The sequence below is a fragment of the Vespa crabro genome, chromosome 21 (genome assembly GCF_910589235.1).
Source record: "Vespa crabro chromosome 21, iyVesCrab1.2, whole genome shotgun sequence".
Lineage (NCBI taxonomy): Eukaryota > Metazoa > Arthropoda > Insecta > Hymenoptera > Vespidae > Vespa > Vespa crabro.
The window spans coordinates 693,894-715,000 of NC_060975.1; the positions used below are offsets into that span (position 1 = coordinate 693,894).

Here is a 21,107-nt window from a genome sequence, read left to right on the forward strand (position 1 = left end):
TCGTTCGAAGTAATAAAAAGAAACGAGAGGAAATTCGAAACAATACACCATGAAAGTCCTGGATAGTGGGAAAAGTACGATATCCGATCGGCAACGTATAGGACTTTTTATTCGGTCAATATAAGAGAGGAGAGGCACCCTTCTGAGATTACGAAACTGCCCTAACAGCAATATGGGAGCACCTATAGCCACCCCCTCTTTTTCCTCTTCCACAACTACCCTTACCTTCCCATTCGCCACTCGGCCAAAACTCTGGACTATCCGTCGCGAGATATCCTGTCCAGCCGGACAGGGCTGGCGGGTGGTTTAATAAAAATGTCAAATATAAAGTAGCCGGCGGGGTCGGACATTTAGGAAATAAATAAATGTAAAAGAAGAGAGTGAGAGGGGAGACGGAGGAGAAAGGAAGAAAGGGAGAAGAAGAAGAAGACCGAGATAGAGTGGAATCCGAAGTAATACGCGACTGCAGAGAAAGGAGAGAGAGAGAGAGAGAGAGAGAGAAGGAAAAAGACAAAAAGAGGGTTTGACGGAATCTCTCTCTCTCTCTCTCCCTCTCTCTCATACTCGTTGTAAGTCTCGTGCAAGTGGACGAGGTCCCACGTATAATATTTCTATCGAGAGAAATAAAAGACAGAGAGAGACAGAGAGAGAGAGAGAAGTTAGTATATCCCACCCTCCAACACGCGTATACTGAAATGCACTCTACGGTTTTCAATTTCATGGACATTTTTTTCAAGCATTCTCGCGGGCGTTACCTTTTCCACTCGGAAATCGAGGGTGGACCGGACGAGGGGATAAAACGAAGAAGGGTTCGCAGTCTGATATCTAGGATACTACCAGTAGTGCCAGGTCCAAGTACCCGTAGAGATTTCAAAAGAAAGAATGAATATGTATCTATAAAAAGAGAAAGGACTATAATATCTTTTCTTTCGAGTAACAAAAAAAAAAAAAAAATAAAAAGAAATAAAAAAAAACATTTAATTCGACGATCGAAATCTTTCGTTGGTAAGATGACGAAATAATCGAAATGTCGTATACGAGAGAGATACATAGGTGCTGAAACAGCGAGCACCATTGCAATTTCGGGGTTTAATAATGATCCCAGCCGACGACTCGAGACTGCCTCCCGTGTCATTATACTATGAAGTGGAGAGGCTGCTAATTAGTCATTAGCGGAGGAAAAAGACAGCAAGCAACGGGTGCTGTAGGACGGGCAGCAACCCCATCCGACGCGGCCGCATCGTCGTCGTCGTCGTCGTCGTCGTCGTCGTCGTCGTCGTCGTCGTCGTCGTCGTCGGAGCACAGGTACGGGCAAACTCGAGCAAACAGGGTGTAGCTTCTAGCCTACGTCTAATTGGACCCCGGCGACGTAAGTTCTACTAATTGAGACCAGGCCTGTAACTATCAGCGGCCACGAGAGGGTCCTTTGGAATTTCTCATCCGGAAATTAACGATCTATTCTTTTCGATTAATAATTTCTATTTCTTATTTCTTTTTAAATATACTCAATTATGATCGATCGTTATTTAATTACGTTATGTTCTTCGAAAGTTAATTCGTCCTTGAGAATCCGATATTTATCGAAACATGGAAACTATAGATATATCGTCTAACATCTGTCCCGCTCCAATCGGAATGAGAGTGCACGCGATGAAGCTTTACGTAGAAGAGCCAAGAAAGCTCTAGTTATAAAGCGTACCGCCAACGTTACTTACAAATGTATGCAGTTTCTATGGTCGGTAGAGGGGGATGAAAAGGGGAATATCAGCGTGTATACCTTGCGGTCGAAAAGTTATTAGTTTCACTCGAGTAAGCGTGGAGCAGTTTACAAGCTATGACTAATTGGACCTCGGTAACGTACCTGCAAGTTCCGCTAATTGAGGCGGCCAGTTCGCTAACTACCAGAAGGGCTTTCGAAAATATAGGTATTCAGGAGAAGAATACGGATTCAGAAATCAATAGATACGGTACGATCCGTCGATTATAATTCACGTAATTTCTAATATTCTATAAACTTTGTCCGTTTTAATTAGACCCTCCTCTCTATTCGTTAATGTCGCGTGTAAGACATTTTCTTTGCGAAATTTTCTTTTTTTCTTTCCCCAAGAAGAAGACAGGAAAAAACTGGCGAGATCATCAAGAAACGCGAAACCTGTCCCGCAATTAACTCTCCTCGATAACGAAATTGCGACAGTCTTATATCTATATCTCTCTCTCTCTATATATATATATATGTGTGTGTATATATATATATATATATATATATGTATGTATAGTATCTATGTATCTATGTAAGTACGTGTGTAAGAACCTTTAGTTGGAAGAGACATACAAGTTTGAACGGACGCATAACGAGCCCACCAGGGAACGACGAAGAGGAGAGTAAAGAGGAAGGATGGAGGAAGATAGGGCATAAGATGAGAAGAAAAGGGAAAAGGATGGGAGAAAGATGTATATATATATATATATATAGAGAGAGAGAGAGAGAGAGAGAGAGAGGGTAGGCAGCGCCAAATTTTAATTTCACCCCTAACAAGGCAAGGCACGGAGGAGGGTGCTCCTCGGCCCCTTCAGGACCACGGGATTCCATCCTTCAGGATCATTATATCGCCAATTAGAAGATAGCGAAGCTCGCCGGCGCCTAACAAGCTTCCTGGGGAGACAGACCTTCTCCCGATTCGAGGCAAGTGCTATATACGCGCACGACGTATACATCTTTGTGAGCCAGTAACACCGCCTTCAGCCAGTGCAAAATGTAACAGCTGGAACTCCTTGACTTTTCGAAGTCATTCGTTCGCTTCTTTGCCAAACGAAAGAGATGAAAAAAGAAAAAAAAGAGACAGAGAAATATAAAGAAGCAGAGAGGAAGAGAAAATGGTTGTGACGCAGTCCAGACTGCTCGAAATATTTTAGCGATAATTAAAAATATATAAGAGCTAAAGATTTTTCGACTTTCTATTTTCTCGACACGAGCGAGATTATTACGTCGGTCGTTAGACGTTCAGAGAATCGGATCCGAGTTCCTCTTCTTGGTGCCGCAAAGCGAGGAGAACATGCGCGCGCGCGCCCGAGAAAGAAAGAGAGAAAGAGAAAAGGAAAGAGAGAGAGAGAGAGAGAGAGAGAAGGTTCGCTCCTTCATCTGGGATCCAATTAACGATAGGCGAACCAAACTCCAAGCGAGCAGCCAGTTAAAAATTAGCTCCGCGCTCCTGACGCCATCTTGGTGATCTCTCTCTCTCTCTCTCTCTCTCTCTGTTACTTTCCTTCTCCTCTCCTTCATTCCCTTTTACTTCAAGAAGGGTGAACGGGCATGTTATGTCCAGCACGCGGATATTACAACCACCCACACCAACCCTTATCCGCTAGACAACTCTCCACTTCCCCGCACTATTACCTACTAATACTACCACTACAACAACTACTACCACTAGCAATGTCTAGGTACTTATATGGGGTGCATAGCAAGGGATATACGATGGGTTTCAATTTAAACTTATTTTTGTAGCTCGCGTGCTACCTCAATCGGAATCCGTTGAATCTTTGGAAAATAACGTCACCCATCTTCGTCATTGGCTTAAGGATAAGAAAAATTTATTTTCTAATTAATAATTTATCGTATCGATGATAGATCGAGGATTAATTGGATGAAAGAATAAATGGAGAAGCAAATAAAGCGTTGTGAGCGTATATTATACAAAGGAAAAAATGGGGCTGACGGAATTCAATTTAAACTTATTTTTGTTCTTACAATATCTGAAATGGTGAATCTAAATACGGGAATAAAATATAAAATTGCTTCTGCCAAGCGAGAAGACCCGGGCTACACTTACCCTCCTATCTCCTCCCAATTTTTATATATGCTGAAGAAGAGAGAGAGGGAGAGAGAGCGTATTTATATCTGTATGTATGTGTGCGTGTGTGTGTGTGTGTAGATCGAGTATTGCTTACACGAAATAAAGAAGTAGAACGCGCGTGACCCGTAACTATATATCCCCTACAGGGTGGTCATTGAAAATTGGAAAATGCTCTTGGTCATAAATTAAGTCTGATGGTTTGGCAATACTCACACATATCCGTACAGAGACCTCTCCCCCTTTGTCCATTTCGTTTGTACTTTTTCAAACTTGTTCTTTTCTCTTGGCAAACGACGTATTACTATCCATGAAAAATTAGTCCTCCCACATATTGATAATATTTGAACATAAAATCATATAAGTGATAGAGCTTTCTCAATAGAGAAAAAAACAAAAAAAGAAGATCCGAAACATTTCTATTAGAAACCACAAGTATATTTATCGTGGGCAAAGGGAAGAAAAATAAAGGGGAAAAGAGAGAGAGAGAGAGAGAGAGAGAGAGAGAGAGAAGGGAATTCTTTGTTCGAGGAAGAAAACAAAAATTATTCCTACATCGGTTAGTACGTGGCCCCAAAAATTCGTGGGTCGGTCAAGGGTAGGTGGGCGGAGAAAGGATGGATAAGGGTAGGAGGAGAGTCGGCGGTGCGCATTAATGGAAGGAAAACGGAAAACAATTTTAGTCGGTGTAATATACTTCCTTGTGCAAACAAGACTCGGTAAATCGAGCAAATAAGGCTGTAAACCGTGGTCATTATAGCTTTATGCAGGCGCCCGTTGCAAAAACACGAAAAATTAACGAGACCAGTTCTCCCTCTCTCTTTTTTTCTTTTTCTCTTTTTCTTTCGTCGTTTTCTCTGTCACGAAGCAGTGGCGTTGTAGACGTAGTTAGCGAAAGGAAAGGGCTGATGTTACCTTAGGCGAAGAAGCATCTTATGGGTCGACGCCGATCATAGCAAAGAAAGAAACGCGGAAAGGGGAAATAGAGAAATAGAGAAGTAAAGAAGAAGAAAAAAAGGAGAGAAAAAAAAGAAGCGGCTTGAAAGGAAATTTTTGCGCTTTTCTGTTTCGTCGTCGTCGTCGACGTCGTCGTCATCGTCGTCGTCGTCGTCGTCGTCGTCGTCGTCGAGTAAAATCGACGCAACCGGCCGCGATACACTTTTCCTGCTAGGCAATATTCATAAATCACCCTCCAGCAGCCTCAACCCCTCGCGCCTCGTGTCTACCCTCCCTTTTTCCTCTTTCTCCCTCCTCTTTCTTTATATAGGTGTATATATATATATATATATACGCTTAGAATAAGCATCCCTCCTCTTCCAGCAGGAGGGATGCAGCGACGAGGTCAACTTCCTTCTTCCTTCCTTTTCTTTTTCTTCTCTCTCCCCCGAGGAGGAGGAGGAGGAAAGGGAGGGGAGGAAAAAAGGAGGAGAGGAAAACGAAGGCCAAGGAGGAGGCAAAGCCGAAGAGAATCCGTGGTATGGGGTAGCAAACGGGGGTGGTGGTCTCAGATTCTATTAAGATCTCAGTAAGTCTTGTTACACGGAGAGGCCATGCCGCAAATCTCGCAATAAAACAGCCACCGGTATAACACAGATTCGGCCATCCACCAACTACCACCACAGGCGTCCTCCTCTTATATTCCTCCCTCCCTCCTTTCCTCCCTCTCTCTCTCTCTCTCATACAACGCCAGTAGTATGTCCTGAAAAGACGTCCACGTCGACGCGACTTTTCGCTTTTCCGAATTCTCTCCCCTCCCGGTATTCTTATTTTTCCATAGCGATTTACAAGCTTTCGTTACCCCTCCAAAAGAATCAGGAATAATCCGGTCTCCCGAATAAACTCGAGGAATAACAAGAAAGAGGGTTTCTTTTATCTTCATTTCATTTTAACGAATCACGCGATCAGCGTAAAGGATTAATGAATATCCTGAATGGTATTAAACGTCAACGTACACATTGGCTAATATCGATATCGCGTATCGTGCACATTTTAAAGTGTCTGAGTGGAACGACGACGAAGAGGACGATATCAGCGCGTCATAAAACGAGTCGTAAGCGTTTCGAACCAACAGACACCTGACGCAGCAATGTGCGTAAGTGATAAAAGAGTAAATCTAATATCCTCGATTCTCGATGTCTCTATTTCTATTCTTAGAAGTCGAAAAGGAATTAGAATTCGAACGATCTTTTATTTCATCTTATTCCTAAAGGAAAGAGAGACGATCTACCATCTTAAAAGGTTCGACTATCTAGGCGACGTGGCATACAACTTTGAACAAAATAAAGAAAGGAAAAGGAATGATAGAAGTAGTAAAGGGATGAGGGTGAAAGCGAGATATAGAGGAGAAGGAAACGGACGAGATGGGGTAGAGGTCGACGTAAGAACGATCTCGCAATCGAGGGGCCAAAATCAATCAAAACATTAATTGAAAGAGCCCGGGAGACAATGGAGCCCAGCCGGCTAAGGCGGTAGGTAGGTATGGATGGTCTGATAATCGAAAGATATCTCAGTGGCCAATAGCCGATGCCTCTGGTACCAACCTACCTACCTACCTACCTACCTACCTACCTACCTACCTACCTACCTAGCTAGCTACGCTGCGAGAAACGACTAGTTGGAAAAAAGGAACTTTTCATTGAAAGAAAGATGGCGTGTCCTGGTTCAAATCGGGCGAATCAACCTGAGCGTGAACGAAACACGTTCGAAAACTATTCGAAACGTTTTTCTTCTTTCAACGTAGATATAAAGGAATAACATTGTGGTCTCCATTTCTTGATACTACTACAATCTGATCATTTTAAAAGATCGAAGATATATCGATTAAAGTTGATGCCGTTCTTTCCTTTGCGCGGAAAAATACTAAATTACTCGTACGAAAGACTCCTACGCAATTATGAATGATTACTTTGATATTAAAACGGCTTATTAAAACGAGCCGTAATAATTTGATTTCAATTTATTCGAAAAGTTTTATTCGTGAGTTTCTTAAATTATTTCATCGGCAACAATTCGATTATAGCAGCAAACTGACACGCTTGAAATATAATATAATACAATACGATATAATATAATATAATAGAAGTTTTAAAGAATACCGGAAAGCGAGAACAATCGAAGAAACTTCAACGCTACGTTATAATTATCCCTTTAAGATAAATAATGAAATTATAAATTCGAAGAGGGAAAATAGGGGGCGGATGAGTAGGGGGAGGGGGACATGGGCACAACGGTGAGAATGATGGGGCCGACGCCCAGAAAGATGTACACTGCCACCTGGCGGAATGCCCAAGAACCTTCGGGGGGCGGGGGGTTGATCGAGGGACTATATCATCGTCATAAAAGCAATGTCCGAAAGAGAAGAGAGAGAGAGAGAGAGAGAGAGAGAGAGAGAGAGGTGACCGAACGAAAGTTTTAAATCCTCCTACTAGCATACATACATACGTACATACACGTGCTTTCGAACAGGCGACTTTTCGCAGGGATATCGGCGGCTCTAAGAAGAGTGTCCGAGAGAGAGGGGTATATGGATAGGGGGCACGAGGACTGGGGGATGGAGGAGAAGGAGCAAGAAAATGGTGGGAAGGGTCAATTCGTAAGGCACGCATTCTGCAGCTACGATCAACGTAAGAGGATTATATTTGACGTTTTTCGATCAGGCAAAGTGCCTCTTTTATTGAAGCGTTCGCCATGGAATTACGAGTAATACTCGCTCTGTCTGGGTGGGTGTACGGTCTTATTAAATCGTTTGCCGTGGAAGTAGTAAGAGGCAACCGGTGCTCGTTGAAAGACGACGAAGAGAAGGACTTGTGAAAGCCTTCGAGATATCAACTCTCGATAGTATCGTTACTGAATCGATTTCGAGGAAAAAAGAACGAGAATATGGAATAGTTCAGCGAGAGTAATTAATCCGGTAAGATACTCCTTTCCTTTTTTTTTATTTTTTTATTTTTTTATTTTCTTTTTTTTTTATCGATTACATTGGGAAAGAACAAAAAAGAAAGAAAAAAAAAAAAAAAAAAAGAAACGAGACACATCGACGAACGAAGAGAAGAGGTGGAATCAGTAATTTTTTTTCTCTTTTTTTTTTTTTTTCATTGAGAACGTACGTCTTTCTTTTTCCCGTCTTTTGTCTCTCTCCGGTTGACAGAGATTTCCATTCCTTTGATTTCGTCGAATCGCGGAACTTACGATAAAGACTGAACGCGCGCGCTTCCACTAAGAGTTACGGTCATACTTCCGCTTTTAACCGGGAGTTAATTAACCGCACCGAATTGTGTCGGTATAAAATAAACGTTTGGATCGCTAGCTAGGCTGCTGTCTCTCTCTCTCTCTCTCTCTCTCCCTCTCTCTCTCTTTCGCTTTCGTTCTCGCGCGCATAGTCAATTTATTTGAGAGCTTCGGTAGGACAGTGATAACCGTGCTATATACATGTACTTCCTGCGTATCTTACTCTTCTTCTCCCTCTCTTTCTCTCTCTCTCTCTCTCTCTTCCCCTTTACCCTTATGCCCCCAGTCCTCTTTCCCTCCGAAGCCGACGACGGGCCGCCTCTCTCCGACTTCAAACGAAATAATTAAGCCATTCTCTTTAGGCGAACGGCTAACGAGCCCGCCAGTGCTGAAGCTAGTGCCAATTATCGAAATCCAAACGGACGGATACACTCGCATCCATTCTGCAGGGACGCTCGAACCCCTCGAAATAGGGGTCTCCTCCTGCTCGCTCACTCCTCTTCCACCTTCTCCTCCTACTTCTCCTCTCTTTCTCTAACTCGTCTCCACCCACTTTGATCGTCCTACTGATTGGGACAGTCAAGCGAAGAAGAAGGTGCTGCCCGCCGAGTTTTTTCAATATTCGCGACTATTATATTCGCATAACAGATATTGCACGATTGCGCGCGACTCTTGCGATCGTCGTGCCTGCGTACGTATAATAATAAAAAGAAAAAAAAAAAAAAAAAAAAGAAGAAAGAAAGAAAAGTGTGTACGATTTTAAAATGATTCATATCTGTATGCCCGATATGTCAATGCCCATAATTTAACTTGTTCCCATTCGGATAATATATTCGCTCGCGTTCGTAGACACAATCGAAGAATGCTTGACGTTATCACCGCGCGAAACAACGAAGAAACGAGAAGATATACGACGAGAAATAAAAATTTATCGGAAGTCGAGAAGGCGCGAGGTAGAAAGGCGAAACTCCAGCGGCATTATGTGTAAGAAAATGCGAGTCTGGCAAGCTGATACGTGGCATTCTACGGGGTGCGGGATTAACGTCGCTTCTAAGGAATCCGTATCTGTAACGGCAACCGTACGAACGCGAACGTCTTAAGTGGAAGCTGTAATTGGAGCGAGCGCTGACTGAGTCGCGCTGGAGGAGGAGACGTCGAGTGAGAACGGCAAAGAGAGAAAGAGATAGTTAGCAAAGAGTGAGAGAGAGAGAGAGAGAGAGAGAGACAGAGGGTGGGAGAACTTCTACAATCACGAAATCGCTGTAAAAGGCGAAGCACGTCGAAGACTCCTAGTTGGTTAAACTCGACTTGACGTTTCGATGGTCGATGAAGTCACGAAAGGCTCGTTCCTCCTAGTCTTCGTCGTAGTTCTTGGTCCACCTTCCCTCCCTTCCTCTCGCCCACTTGCTCGCTCTCTCGCTATCTCGCTATTTCTCTCTCTCTCTCTCTCTCTCTCTGTCTCATTCTCTTCGTTGCCAGCTCTACCGGCCCTCAACATATCCTCGTAAACAGTCGTTTCTCCGGTTACCGGCATGCGCGCGTCGCTAATGAAATTACTCCGCGCGATACATTACCCGTGGACGCTTAATTACTTTCAGAGAAATCCAGTCGACGAAGGGAGAACGAAGTAACGCAACTTTCGTCGTTACGGCTCCTCTCTCCCACCCCTCTTTTCGTTTCCTAGTCCCCTTCTCTTCTTTAACCTCTCTCAGCCCGCAGTCTCCTACCTACCTACCTCTTATTCCTCATCCTTATCCTCCTCCACCTCCTCTTCGGCACCACCGATACGATCGCGCGACATAATTGCTTTTCTTTCTTTCGTTATTCGATTAAAGTCCTTTCCTACACCCCACCCCCTTCCCCTATCTCAATCCCTCGATTAAACGATAATTAAATATACAAACGACAGCAATTAAATTCATCGTCATAAAAAGAGAGAGAGAGAGATAACTCAGGATTCTAAGGGTTTTCGACCTCGAGAGATACAACGTCGCGGACAGTACGCCGTAGTCTTATCGCAAAAAAAATATGCAAACGAGAGGATGCGACCGGAAGGAACCGATACGATCGGCAAGTAAGTACTTAAGTATCTACGATCGACGTCGTAGAAAGAAATTCTATATGTAAAAATATTCGACGAAAACGATCTATGAAATGTCAATCTTCTTCCGGAATACAATCCCTCTTCTACGGAAACCCTTTATCTAGGCAAACGGATAGATAAAATAAAACGAGCAATGTTACCTTGCAACGATCGCACGAAAGTTCAGCGGACGTTAACGACGAGAATCCTTTGGATCTCTCGTTTTTATTCTCCTCCTGCCACGTGCCACTGCATCTTGAGAATGACGAGTCGATCTCTTTAATACACCAACTCCGGGAAATTTTGTTGTAAAAGAAGGGAGGAAAAAGAAAGAGGGAAAAATTCTCAAATAAAAGGCAAAATTTTTATATCGTCGAGCAACGAAACTCGAGATTTCACACAAAAACGAAATTGTTAATTCGATACATGACTAACGATATAGACTTTTTGTTTTTTTTCTTTTCTTTTCTTTTTTCCCCCCTTTAATTATAGAAACCCGCGCGTTCAAACGGGGACTTGTGTAGCACCAACGAGACGTCGTTTGAAATTGAAACAAGTCGAAAATGCGCGAACCTCCTATCAGCAGGATGGTCGGTTGTAAACTGCCGGAGTACCGCGTGCGGCCACGGCACGCCACCGACAGTGATAAATCCCCACCACTCTGAATTCTCTCTCTCTCTCTCTCTCTCTCTCTCTCCCCCTCCCCCTCCCTCTCACGGCTTCCTCCACCGATTCGGAAGACAACCCCTCCACCATCGACGATTCTACGTCGTTATCCCTCCGACAAAAACGAGCCGTACTTGCCCCCACTCTCCAGTATTTTCGCCCACCACATCTATTTCGCTCCCTCCACGTGCTCGTTTTGTCCCTCCATTCACCCCACTATATCCTCTATCGTTTCTCTCTCTCTCTCTCTTCCTCTCCTTTCTCTCTTTCTCTTTGTCTTTCCCTTTGACTGCCTTTCTCTCTTTCTCTTTTCTTTCTCTTTTCTTTTTCTTTCTCTTTCCCGTTCACTATCTTTGCCGCACGATTTAGCTCCCGCTCGAGCGAACGAGTTTTCGTGATACGGTATAATGTCGGTACTCTTACCGATTAACAGCGACGCGCCTTTCAAGTGTTCTTTTCTTTTTTTCTCTCTCTCTCTCTTTCTTTTATTCTTTTTTTCTAAATAAAATATATAAGAAAATTTTTATATCGATGATACGTACCATCTTACGAACGTTCTCCCGCTTAATCGATAAATATTAATTAAATTCCAATTAGATCGTATAATGGATTTTAATAGAGATTATCTTGATAGTAATAAAAATAAATATAGATTCATTTCTTATCGGACATAGGAGAATCTTTTTCTTAAAAGTCACACGTCGAGCCACGGAAAGATCAAGTTCGCGACTAACGTCGACCGAAGCGAGTAAAAGTCTACCCTATCGCACGCGTGCAGAAACGAAGATAGGGAGGGTATCGTGCACGAAAGGGGTGGTTATCCCCACTTCCATCGAAAGCTTCCCACCTAGCTACTATACTCCCCATCGGTTTTCCCGCAAGGCCACACCTCCCATTACAAAAATTACACTGCTCGCTGATTTAGTGTTGTGCGACGTTCCGTCGAGAGGGGAGGAACGCGGAGGGGTGTACTGTTCGAGTAAAAGAGAGAGAGAGAGAGAGATAGATAGATAGAGGGTGGCGTGGCGGTCCGGCGCAAGGATAGGAACCTAAGTAATGAAAGGGTTGCTCTCTCTGCCGGCTTCGAGAATCACGGAATCATTCGCCAGATTAAATTAGAAAGGCTACGATCTTTTCTCTCTCTCTCTCTCTCTCTCTCTCTCTCTCCCTCTCTCTCTCTCTCTCTCTCTCTCTCTCTTTTATCTTTAGCGCGCCCGAATTCGTTCGAGAAAATGGATTAGACCGCGTTTATACTTAACGGCACCTACCACCACTACACTCCCGATATGCTTTCTTTTAATTACCCAGTGATTTACGGCAATGAGCTGATTAAATCGAGAACTTAAAAGGTAGATCACCATGTGCGAAATAACGGGGTTCGTATGAACAAGCCCCTTTACTATCTTTCTATCTATCTGTCTATCTATCTATCTATCTATCTATCTATCTATCTGTCTGTCTATCTATCTTTCTCCCACCCCTTACGCTCAAGCTCTCTCTCTCTCTCTCTCTCTCTTCAGCCTCCATGGCCTTCTTATTGGATTGCCTTGTCACATTTTTATTTCATAGCCGCTCGCTTTCCGCATCGCGTTCTCGACGTTAATATCGACGAAACTTTCATTTCGCGGAAGTGCAACGTTATAAATTTCGAATGCGCTTTAATGTAAGTGGACTGCTCCAACGGTGGCGGTGGCGCTGGCGGTGGAGGTGGAAAAGGAAGAGAAGGAAGAGGGCGAGGAGCAGAGGAAGAGAAGGAGGAGGCAAAGGAGGAGGAGAATGAGGATGAGGAGGAAGAGGGTAGGGTAGGGTAGGGTTGCGAAATAGAGAGCGTCGCGTTTGCCGCTGCTAGTCGAGTGAATAGAAGCAAGTACCAAGGGGCGTCTCGCCGACGCGGCCAACTTTTTAAACGCACCAACTTCGACTCTGTTTCACGAATTCGTTCGACCGTCGAGACTTTGCCCTGGATATAACGTTAATGCGATCGCGTCCTGCCAGGCCGAACTTTGCCGATTATATTCGATCCCCCTTTCCTCCCCGTCTCTTTGAAAAAGTATTATCGACGTCGGATCGACGTCAAAACTCGACAAAAAATGAGCCGTTAGCGTTCAAGGAGAGCTTGAGAGAAGGTGCGGGCATGTATGGGCGATAACGTATAAAAAACATTCAGGGAAGAGAAGGAAAGAGGGAGGAGGATGGGGGGGGGTGGGAATGAAGAGGCATTGATAAAACGATTCGAACGACAAAGTAGATAAATAATCAGCTAGAGATGGGTAAACACTGAAGTGAGATGGACGAAAATAAAGAGAAATAATGGAGAGGGATGAGAGGAAGAGAGAGAATGAGCGAGTATATGTATAAGAGAGAGAGATAGAGGGAGGGAGAGAGAAAGCGTGGGGGCTGAAAGAGTAGAGAGTAAAGCGAGTGAAAGAGGGGAAGAGAGGACTAATCACTTCTAGGGACTTTAATGGAGGTTTTCTGTACGCCGTCTACTTTGTCCACGACTTATACTACTATGGACCGCTCGGAAGGAGATTGTGCCGTGGAAAAAGCAGGCAAAGAGAGTAGCGTTACGTGCATTAAACTAAACGGCACTTCGGCTCCTTTCTCTCTCTCTCTCTCTCTCTCTTTCTATTCTTCTCTTCTACTATGCACTCCTTTATCGACTAGCAAGAAGTTCCTGAGCTAGTACTCGATCGATACCGATCGAAACGGATATCGAAATAAATTCTAGACATCCTCGGACGACGATCCTCGTCGTTGGTTGCCGATTTTACGACAGCCGAATATCTTCCTTCCTTCTCTTTCAAGAACTTTCACGCTTTGATGTCCAATCGATTTTGATTTCCTTTCTCTGCTTTTTTATTTATTTTTTTTTTTCTTTCAACGATTAAACGAACGACGAAATAATCTAAGCGATATACGTAAGAGTCAATCGTCCAAACCAAACCAAACCAATCCTGATTTGATCTCATCTAAGAGAATATATTTCGATAAAGAAAAACATTTCCAATGTGTGCTTCGCGTGTTTTTGCCGTCGCAAAAAAAGAAAAACGAATAGAAAAGAAAAAAGGAAAGTATGAAAAAGAGAAAGATAACGTTGCTAAATGTTGCTAGGGAAACTAGGGATTTATTATTCACCGAGTTGATGTATCGGACATCTTCTATCGACTAGGAGAACAGGTAGCGGTAAAGTTTGGTGATGCCTAAGGCATCTTTTGAGGCTGTTGCTTGTCCCAGAATAAGGTAGCTCGATCTTACTTTTTCTCTTTCTGGATAATGCTGGACCAGGAAAAGATGACTATGAAGGATAAGAGAAAGATGGCTCGTCGTATATATATATATATATATATATATATATATATATATATATATATATATGGGATATATCACGTGTATACGCATCAAATATATATATATATATATATATATATATATATATATATATAAAGTCTCTTACTGTGGCCGTCCTACCCTACTCCGCAAAGCACCCCTATTTCTCTCCTCCCGGTGCTAAACATCCACCGTTTTCCTATACTAGCAAGCTACATTTCAACCGCATTCAACCCCACATCCCACCCACCGTTCTTCCTTCTCCATGAGTCCATTCCTGCCTGCCTGCCAAGCTGCCTGCCTGCCTGCCTGTCTGTCTGCCTGCCTGTCTTTCTGTATGTCCGTCTGTCTGGTTACTTGCTTTCTTGCTTGCTTACCTACTTGCTTCTGCTCTCTCTCTCTCTCTCTTTTCTCTTTAGGACGCACATATAAAAAGATGAACGTACGATATAGTAAAGTATATTCTTCTATCTCCTGATCTTCGAAGTGTTACATTTTATATTATACAAGGGATGATTTAGAAGTCGCAAACTCCTTCTTATTTTCTTTTCTCCCTTTCTTCTTATTTCTTTTCTCTTTTCTTCTCTTTTTTTTCTTTTTTTTTTTCTCGTATATCCTTTCAATAAATAATAATATAAATGTGAGAGAAGGAGAGAGAGAAAGAGAGATTTATCAGATGTCCTACCACGAGAAAAGATGCAAAGAGGAGAGAGCAATGGAGTCTTCGAGCTTTTCTCGATAGGTAGGTATACAGAAAAGACAGCTAGTGAAACGCTAAGAGATTCGTATGAAAGGAGGAGTCTCGTTGGTCTCGTTCGATGGTAGTTCCCCGAATCGAAGTAAGTATCGTTCTTGTATCTCCTTCTGCATGCACGCGAGCGCGCACAACATCGAAGAAGTACCGCCATGACATTTTGTGGATTTTGAAAGGACGCGGCACGATGCTATCGATATTAGCAGCATGGCACAGATACTAAGAGCTTTTCTGGTAGAGCTGGGATCCATTAGCCGACTCGACTGTCTTCCGAGTCCATTACAAGATGAGCCGCCATCCTCCTCAGTGACCTACCCTCCTTTCCCAACTTACCCAACGATACATTACGATCTATCTATGTACGTGGTAGAACGAATACACACTTACAGTATCCGCATACACGCGCGTTTAGTGCACGATTTTCCCTCCCTCTTTCTCTTTCTCTCTCTCTCTCTATCTATCTATCTATCTATCTATCTATCTATCTATCTATCTATCTATCTATCTATCTATCTTTCTCTCCCTCTCCTTTCACATTTCTTGCCCGATACGTGTTACCACGTTTTAAAGGCCCCTTCGCGAAAATTACCTCCAGAAATAACGAGCACGTCCGATCCGATCAGTGTCACAAATTATGAGACGATATCATCGTTAAAAGAAATCATAAAAGAACGATGTCTTCCAACGAAACGTATCGCCGCTCCTACTTTATCTGCTACGTAATGCAATTACGAAGCACTCGCAATTTCTTTTGGGTTAACGGAAAACAAGTGACCGATCCGATCTCTTGAAAGTTACGAGAAATCATAGACACATTTCGTCTCTCTCTCTCTCTCTCTCTCTCTTTCTGTCTGTGTGTTTATATATGTATGAGAGAAAGAGAAAGAGAAAAAGAGACAAAGAAAAGAGAATAGTAAAAACGTCAGAGACTTTAGATCGGATAAGATGGTCGAAAACGATTGTAAGAAATTGTGAAAATAGTTCTCTCTCTCTCTCTCTCTCTCTTGTTTTTTGGGTTTTTGTTCTAGTTTCTTTTCGTTCAAACTCGACCTCGGTAGATCGATCGATGCAAAGACTACTGGAGTCTAGCCGATGGAGAGTGCTGCTGTAAGGAAAATCTCATTGAATGTTCGAGCACGCGTGCTAAGAATTTTCTGTCGCGAGAGACGTCCCTTGGTTGTATGAAAAAAAAGAAAAAAATAAAAAAAAAAAAAAAAAAAAAAATAGAAAAAAAGAAATGAAGAGAAAGAAAAAGAAGAATAAAAAAGAAAAAACGCTAGCAAAGTATCAGAGATAGAGAGAGAGAGAGAGAGAGAGAGAGAGAGAGAGAGAGGGAGGGGATGGAGAGATATAACTGAAACGAAAGATGAAAAAGGAAGGAAGGAAAAAGTCCAGGACAGGAGGAAGAAGCTAACATTCGAATACTTAAACTAAGAGCACGGCTAGTGCGACGTTCCTTGATTTATTCACTTCGTGAATCTTTTACCTTCTTGCCTCCTTCGTTCGGGCTGCGTCCTTCGAAACCGATGTATAGATACTCCTCTCTATCTCTCTCTCTCTCTATCTCTCCTTCTCTATCCAAAGCTATCTTTTCATTCGACAGACCCTCGTATTTTCCCATTCGATCTTCCGAATCCTCGTTTCTTACGTGCGATCGAGATACAGTAACAAAGTGATCAAAATTGCAAGAAACGATCGGTGGTAGAGTCGATAGCTCTAACGAAAAGAAAAGCAAGAAGGAAAAAATTTTCATGGAGCTCGATCAATGAAGGTGGCCCGCCGATAAGGTATGATAATGAATAAATTGCTCGCGCGAGAAAGACAGAAGGATATAGATAGAGAAAGAGACAGACAAGAGAGAGAGAGAGAGAGAGAGAGAGAGAGAGAGAGAGAGAGAGAGAAAGAGAGATTGTACGCAGAGAACGATAACTCGGTGGAGAGGAGTAAGCAGGAACGTGGGGTGGATGGATATTGCTCGACGACGAAGCTCCGAGAAACCCCTCCGTTCCTATATTATTGTCCCCAAACCCTTTGGATCTCGACTAGCGAGTGCCTCGAGTGACTCGCGAACCCTCAACCGATGAAATCAGTTCGGAGAACCGACTATCACTGTCACTGCTATCTTATTTCGTTACTATTATTGTTACTATTGCCGATCAAATACGATACTCTTTACGATTCATTCTTTATTTCCTTTTCTTTCATTTTTTTTCTTCTGTTTTGTTCTATTTTTTACTTATATCAGTGTACCGACGATACATCGCAGCGACGATTTTAAAAGAATAATTTTTTTTTTCTTTTTTTTTTTTTTTTTTTTTAGAATCCAACGCGAACCCATTATGGGATCGTTTGTTTTCTTTCTATTTATTGTCAAACTTACTCGTATTTCGATTTGTTGTTCGGTAAAGGTTTCGTAAGTTCATAGCCATCGTCTCATTCGAAGACCACTCGGAAAGGATATGAGCGAAATGCCTACCCGCGCCATTCGTTGCCGATAATTGCCTTATTGACATTAATAAAACGAGCCGGATACCGAGGGGTTTGTCATCCGCTACGGCGGTCTATGCCGTTTCTCTCTCTCTCTCTTTCTCTCTCTCTCTCTCTCTCTCTCTAATACAAGCTGCTTTATAATTCTCCAACGATCCCAATATGGTTCAGTTAAATTAAATTATGAAAATACGAATTCGTTTTAGCGATCGAACAGCCTTCCTCTCTCATGTTTCAATCATTTGAGAAACGTAAAAGCAGGGAAAGAAATGTCTTCAAAAAAAAAAAAAAAAAAAAAAAAAAAAAAAACAAAAAAACAAAACTTGTGATTTTAGAATCGTTTTATTAGAGAACGAAACGAACTATGGATTCGAAATATCATGAAAAATTCAACGGGACAATATCGTTGTTAATCTAAAAATTTAACAAATAATAAAAAATAAAAGAATCTTCTGGAAAATGAAATGATTAAAGTTGTTTATTCATTTTACTTCGTACGACACAACTTATAAAAGGGATTCGAGGATCAATGAACGAGTAGTAGGAGGACGTAAGGTCCTGGTCAAAGATATATCTACTACCTATTCCTGGCGTGACTATTTTGCGCCTGAACAAACTTTCGCGAAATCGGTGTATGGATAACGACGTCGTTTAACGGATGTGACGTAACGAGACTGGCCCTGCTAGAGGCATCGGCCACGACAGATAAATCATTGGGTTATCATCGATACGTATCCGTTGTTTATACGAAACTGTTTATCCGAAATAACACGTTTTTCGGATCAACAAGAAATTTTTACTCTTCGCTAGTACGATAAAAATATCGACTGAATCTCATACGTTATTTTCACGTAAATTATTATTTGACGAATCTATCGAAATATATTTAAACGAGAAAAGTGAAATATAATTTTATTTTCCTTTCGAAAAAAAAAAAAAAAAACAGAAAAGAAAAACGGGGAACAAAATTGAGTTCATCGAAAAAAAGAAGAAAAAAAAAATTAAATAAAAAGTAAAAACGTTTTGTACGACGATAGATATTTCGAAATACGCAATCGGAATCACGTGTATGAGAGTTTAGCTTTAGAATATTACATGTCCACTAAAAGAAAAAGAGAGAAAGAGAGAAGGGTCGTATCTCTCTACACCGACGCGCATATATATATATATACATACATATATATATAACTACATGTTTCTATGGTATATTTGCTTCCAGATGGTTGCGCTCGTTGAGCAAGGTGGATAATAAAGATTCCTTGCGAGGGCTAGAAGAGCTAGCAACGATTTCATCGGTAATGAAATTCGAGAGGAAGATCCCTCGAACATATACGAAATTGAGTTAAAACGAATAACCCTGTATACCTAATATATCGGCTTAATATTTAATTTTATATAATAATTGAATAGTCGAAAGTAATTTCTAAATAATTCTAAATTATTGTTAGGTCGTTCTATACGAGTTACACACACCTGTCACTTCAACGAGTATAAAAACGAAAAACAAAGAATAGCGCAGAAGGAAGAAAACGAAATGAAATAAAATGAAAACTGTGTGTGTGTGTGTGAGGGGGTGAGAAGAAAAGGAACGAAAAGAAGATAGAAAGAAAGAAAGAATAGAAGGAAAGAATAGAGAAGAGAACGTGGATGCTATAAAATCATAGGGATAGTCTTCGAGAAACGACACATAGAAAGTAGGTATATATACGTAATCGAATAAGGGTGAATTTTCTCGTAACGTATCGCGAGGCACGATCTCGATCGCGTTTGAAAGGATCTCCCTGGTGATCGGTTTGCTGGCCCGCTTCCTTCCCTTACAACGAAAACGATCTCCAGAGCGTTTCGCATTACTCCTCGATCGCGCGTTCGCTTCCAGACGGTTTCCCCGCGTCGAATAAGGCAGATAATAAAGGTCCCTCGCAAGCAAGCAAGCAAGCAAGCGAGCGAGCGAGCGGGCAGGCAGGCAAGCAAGCAAGCAAGGAAGCAGGCAAGCAAGCAGACAGGCAGGCAAGGAAGCAAGGAGAAGCAAGGGCTAGGATGGAACGCGCGGAAGGGAAGCGTAGTTCGTGGATGGAAAAGCGTAGAAAGCGAGAACGAAATAGATAGAGAGAGAGAGAGAGAGAGTGAGAGAGAGAGAGAGAGAGAAAAGGGAGAGAGGAAGAGAGATGGCGAACTGGAAAGAGAAACGAAGCAGGAGGAGAAGGAAAAGAGGAGTGGGAAGCTTTCGAGGAAGAGGGGGAGTAGCGATATTTCACGGGTTTCGCGTGCGGGCGAACTTTAATAATATTCGTTCCATCGGGTATGGCCGAGGCTCATATTAAGTCGGTCCGTCGTAGAAGAGGAGAGAGAGAAAGAGAGAGAAAAAGAGGGAAAGAGAGATAGATAGATAGATAGAGAGTAGGACGCGCGGTCCGGATGTGACGAGAGAGTGAGAGAGGGAGAGAGAGAGAGAGAGAGAAGGAGAAGAGAAGCGTAACCGGGGAAAGCAGAATGAGACGTGTAATAAAGTGAGTTTTTAATTTCCACCGGTGCCGGCGGTTGGCCCCGAAGGGGTAGAAGGCTCGGCCCCGTGGCCGTCGCTCCCTCCCCCTCCCACTGAGAGCTCGTGGCCTGTCGGCTAGTATTACTAGATAAATCACCCAACAGGCAATAACCTCCCTCCCCTCCTCCTCCTCCTCTTGCTCCTTCTCTTCTACCTCCTGTACCTCTCCTCCTCCTCCTCATCGCCCGGCGCGCTCGTTCGCAGCCTCGTCCAACTCTCTCTTCTTCCACCTTTGCTCTCGACGTTCTGCCTGCCCATCCTCGGGTCCCTCCCCCCCCCTCGCCTACCCTCCCCGTCTCCTTCCCTCCCCTCTCGTCTCCACGTTCGCGGTAAAAAGTTTGCGTCCAGCTCGGGAAAGGCGGTGAGTGGGAGGGATCGGGACGGGTCGACTCTCTCGTAAACTCGTGAACGCTCGAGATTGAATTCGAGTGGGATATAAGAAAAAAGCCCACGGGTGGTGGATACTTCGGCCAGGCTCCTTTCGCCCGGGGCACCCTCCTCTCCTCCTCCCTTCCTCATCTTCCTCCGTGCTCTTACATACTATCCATATACATATTTTAATGTTGTTACGATGATTTTTTTATGTTCGATCCGTATGGATCCTAGCGCGTATAACGGGGTGCGTAGGATTACGTAAAGAACGTATAGATATATAGAGGTGTACATATCTAACGGGCTCGAGCCATTGCCGGTACCATTAGAGAGCCTAAAAGCAAAACTCCATGGGTCCATTCACGTCGGACGAGGCGAAGCCGTTCGTTTAAGCCACGCTCAATGAACGACTACAACGTCAAAATCTACGAGCCAATATTTGTACGCCACGGGCGAACACGTGTTTCTCGTGCCCGGGGAGACTCTGGAAGAGACAAGGGGGAAAGGAGAGAGAGAGAGAGAAAAGAGGAGGAGGAGGAGGAGGAGAAGGAGAAAGAAGAGGAGGAGGAAGAACGAACGAAGAGAACTCTGGCCGTGGTCGTGTCCTAGTCGACGAGATGGGTCTTCGTCGGCATACAGAATATCGTGTGTACCGTAAAATTTCGACCAGGATATCCGAGAAAACCCCGATTCTAGCACTCCCTCCTTTCCCCTGCCCCTCTCTGCCCTCTTCCCCTTTTTCCAAAGGGAAATCCCTCGGGGATAACCTAAGAAAATACAAGGATCCCTTTCGAG

The 21,107-nt window shown here is 43.1% G+C and overlaps 1 protein-coding gene across 7 annotated transcripts in view; it reads right to left on the reverse strand.

Annotated features, from left to right (window-relative positions):
* The window catches only part of LOC124431388 (rhombotin-1-like), a 63,546-nt gene that overhangs the window by 11,450 nt on the left and 30,989 nt on the right, over positions 1–21,107 (reverse strand). The window contains exon 1 of one of the 7 annotated variants that reach the window (XM_046979252.1): positions 10,323–10,797. The exons of 5 other annotated variants lie outside the window; for them this stretch is intronic. The gene's annotated coding sequence lies outside the window, so the exon portion shown is untranslated. Of the gene's footprint in view, positions 1–4,067; positions 4,271–10,322; positions 10,798–21,107 lie in introns of those variants that run through there. One more of the 7 variants, XM_046979256.1, reaches the window with a different exon arrangement.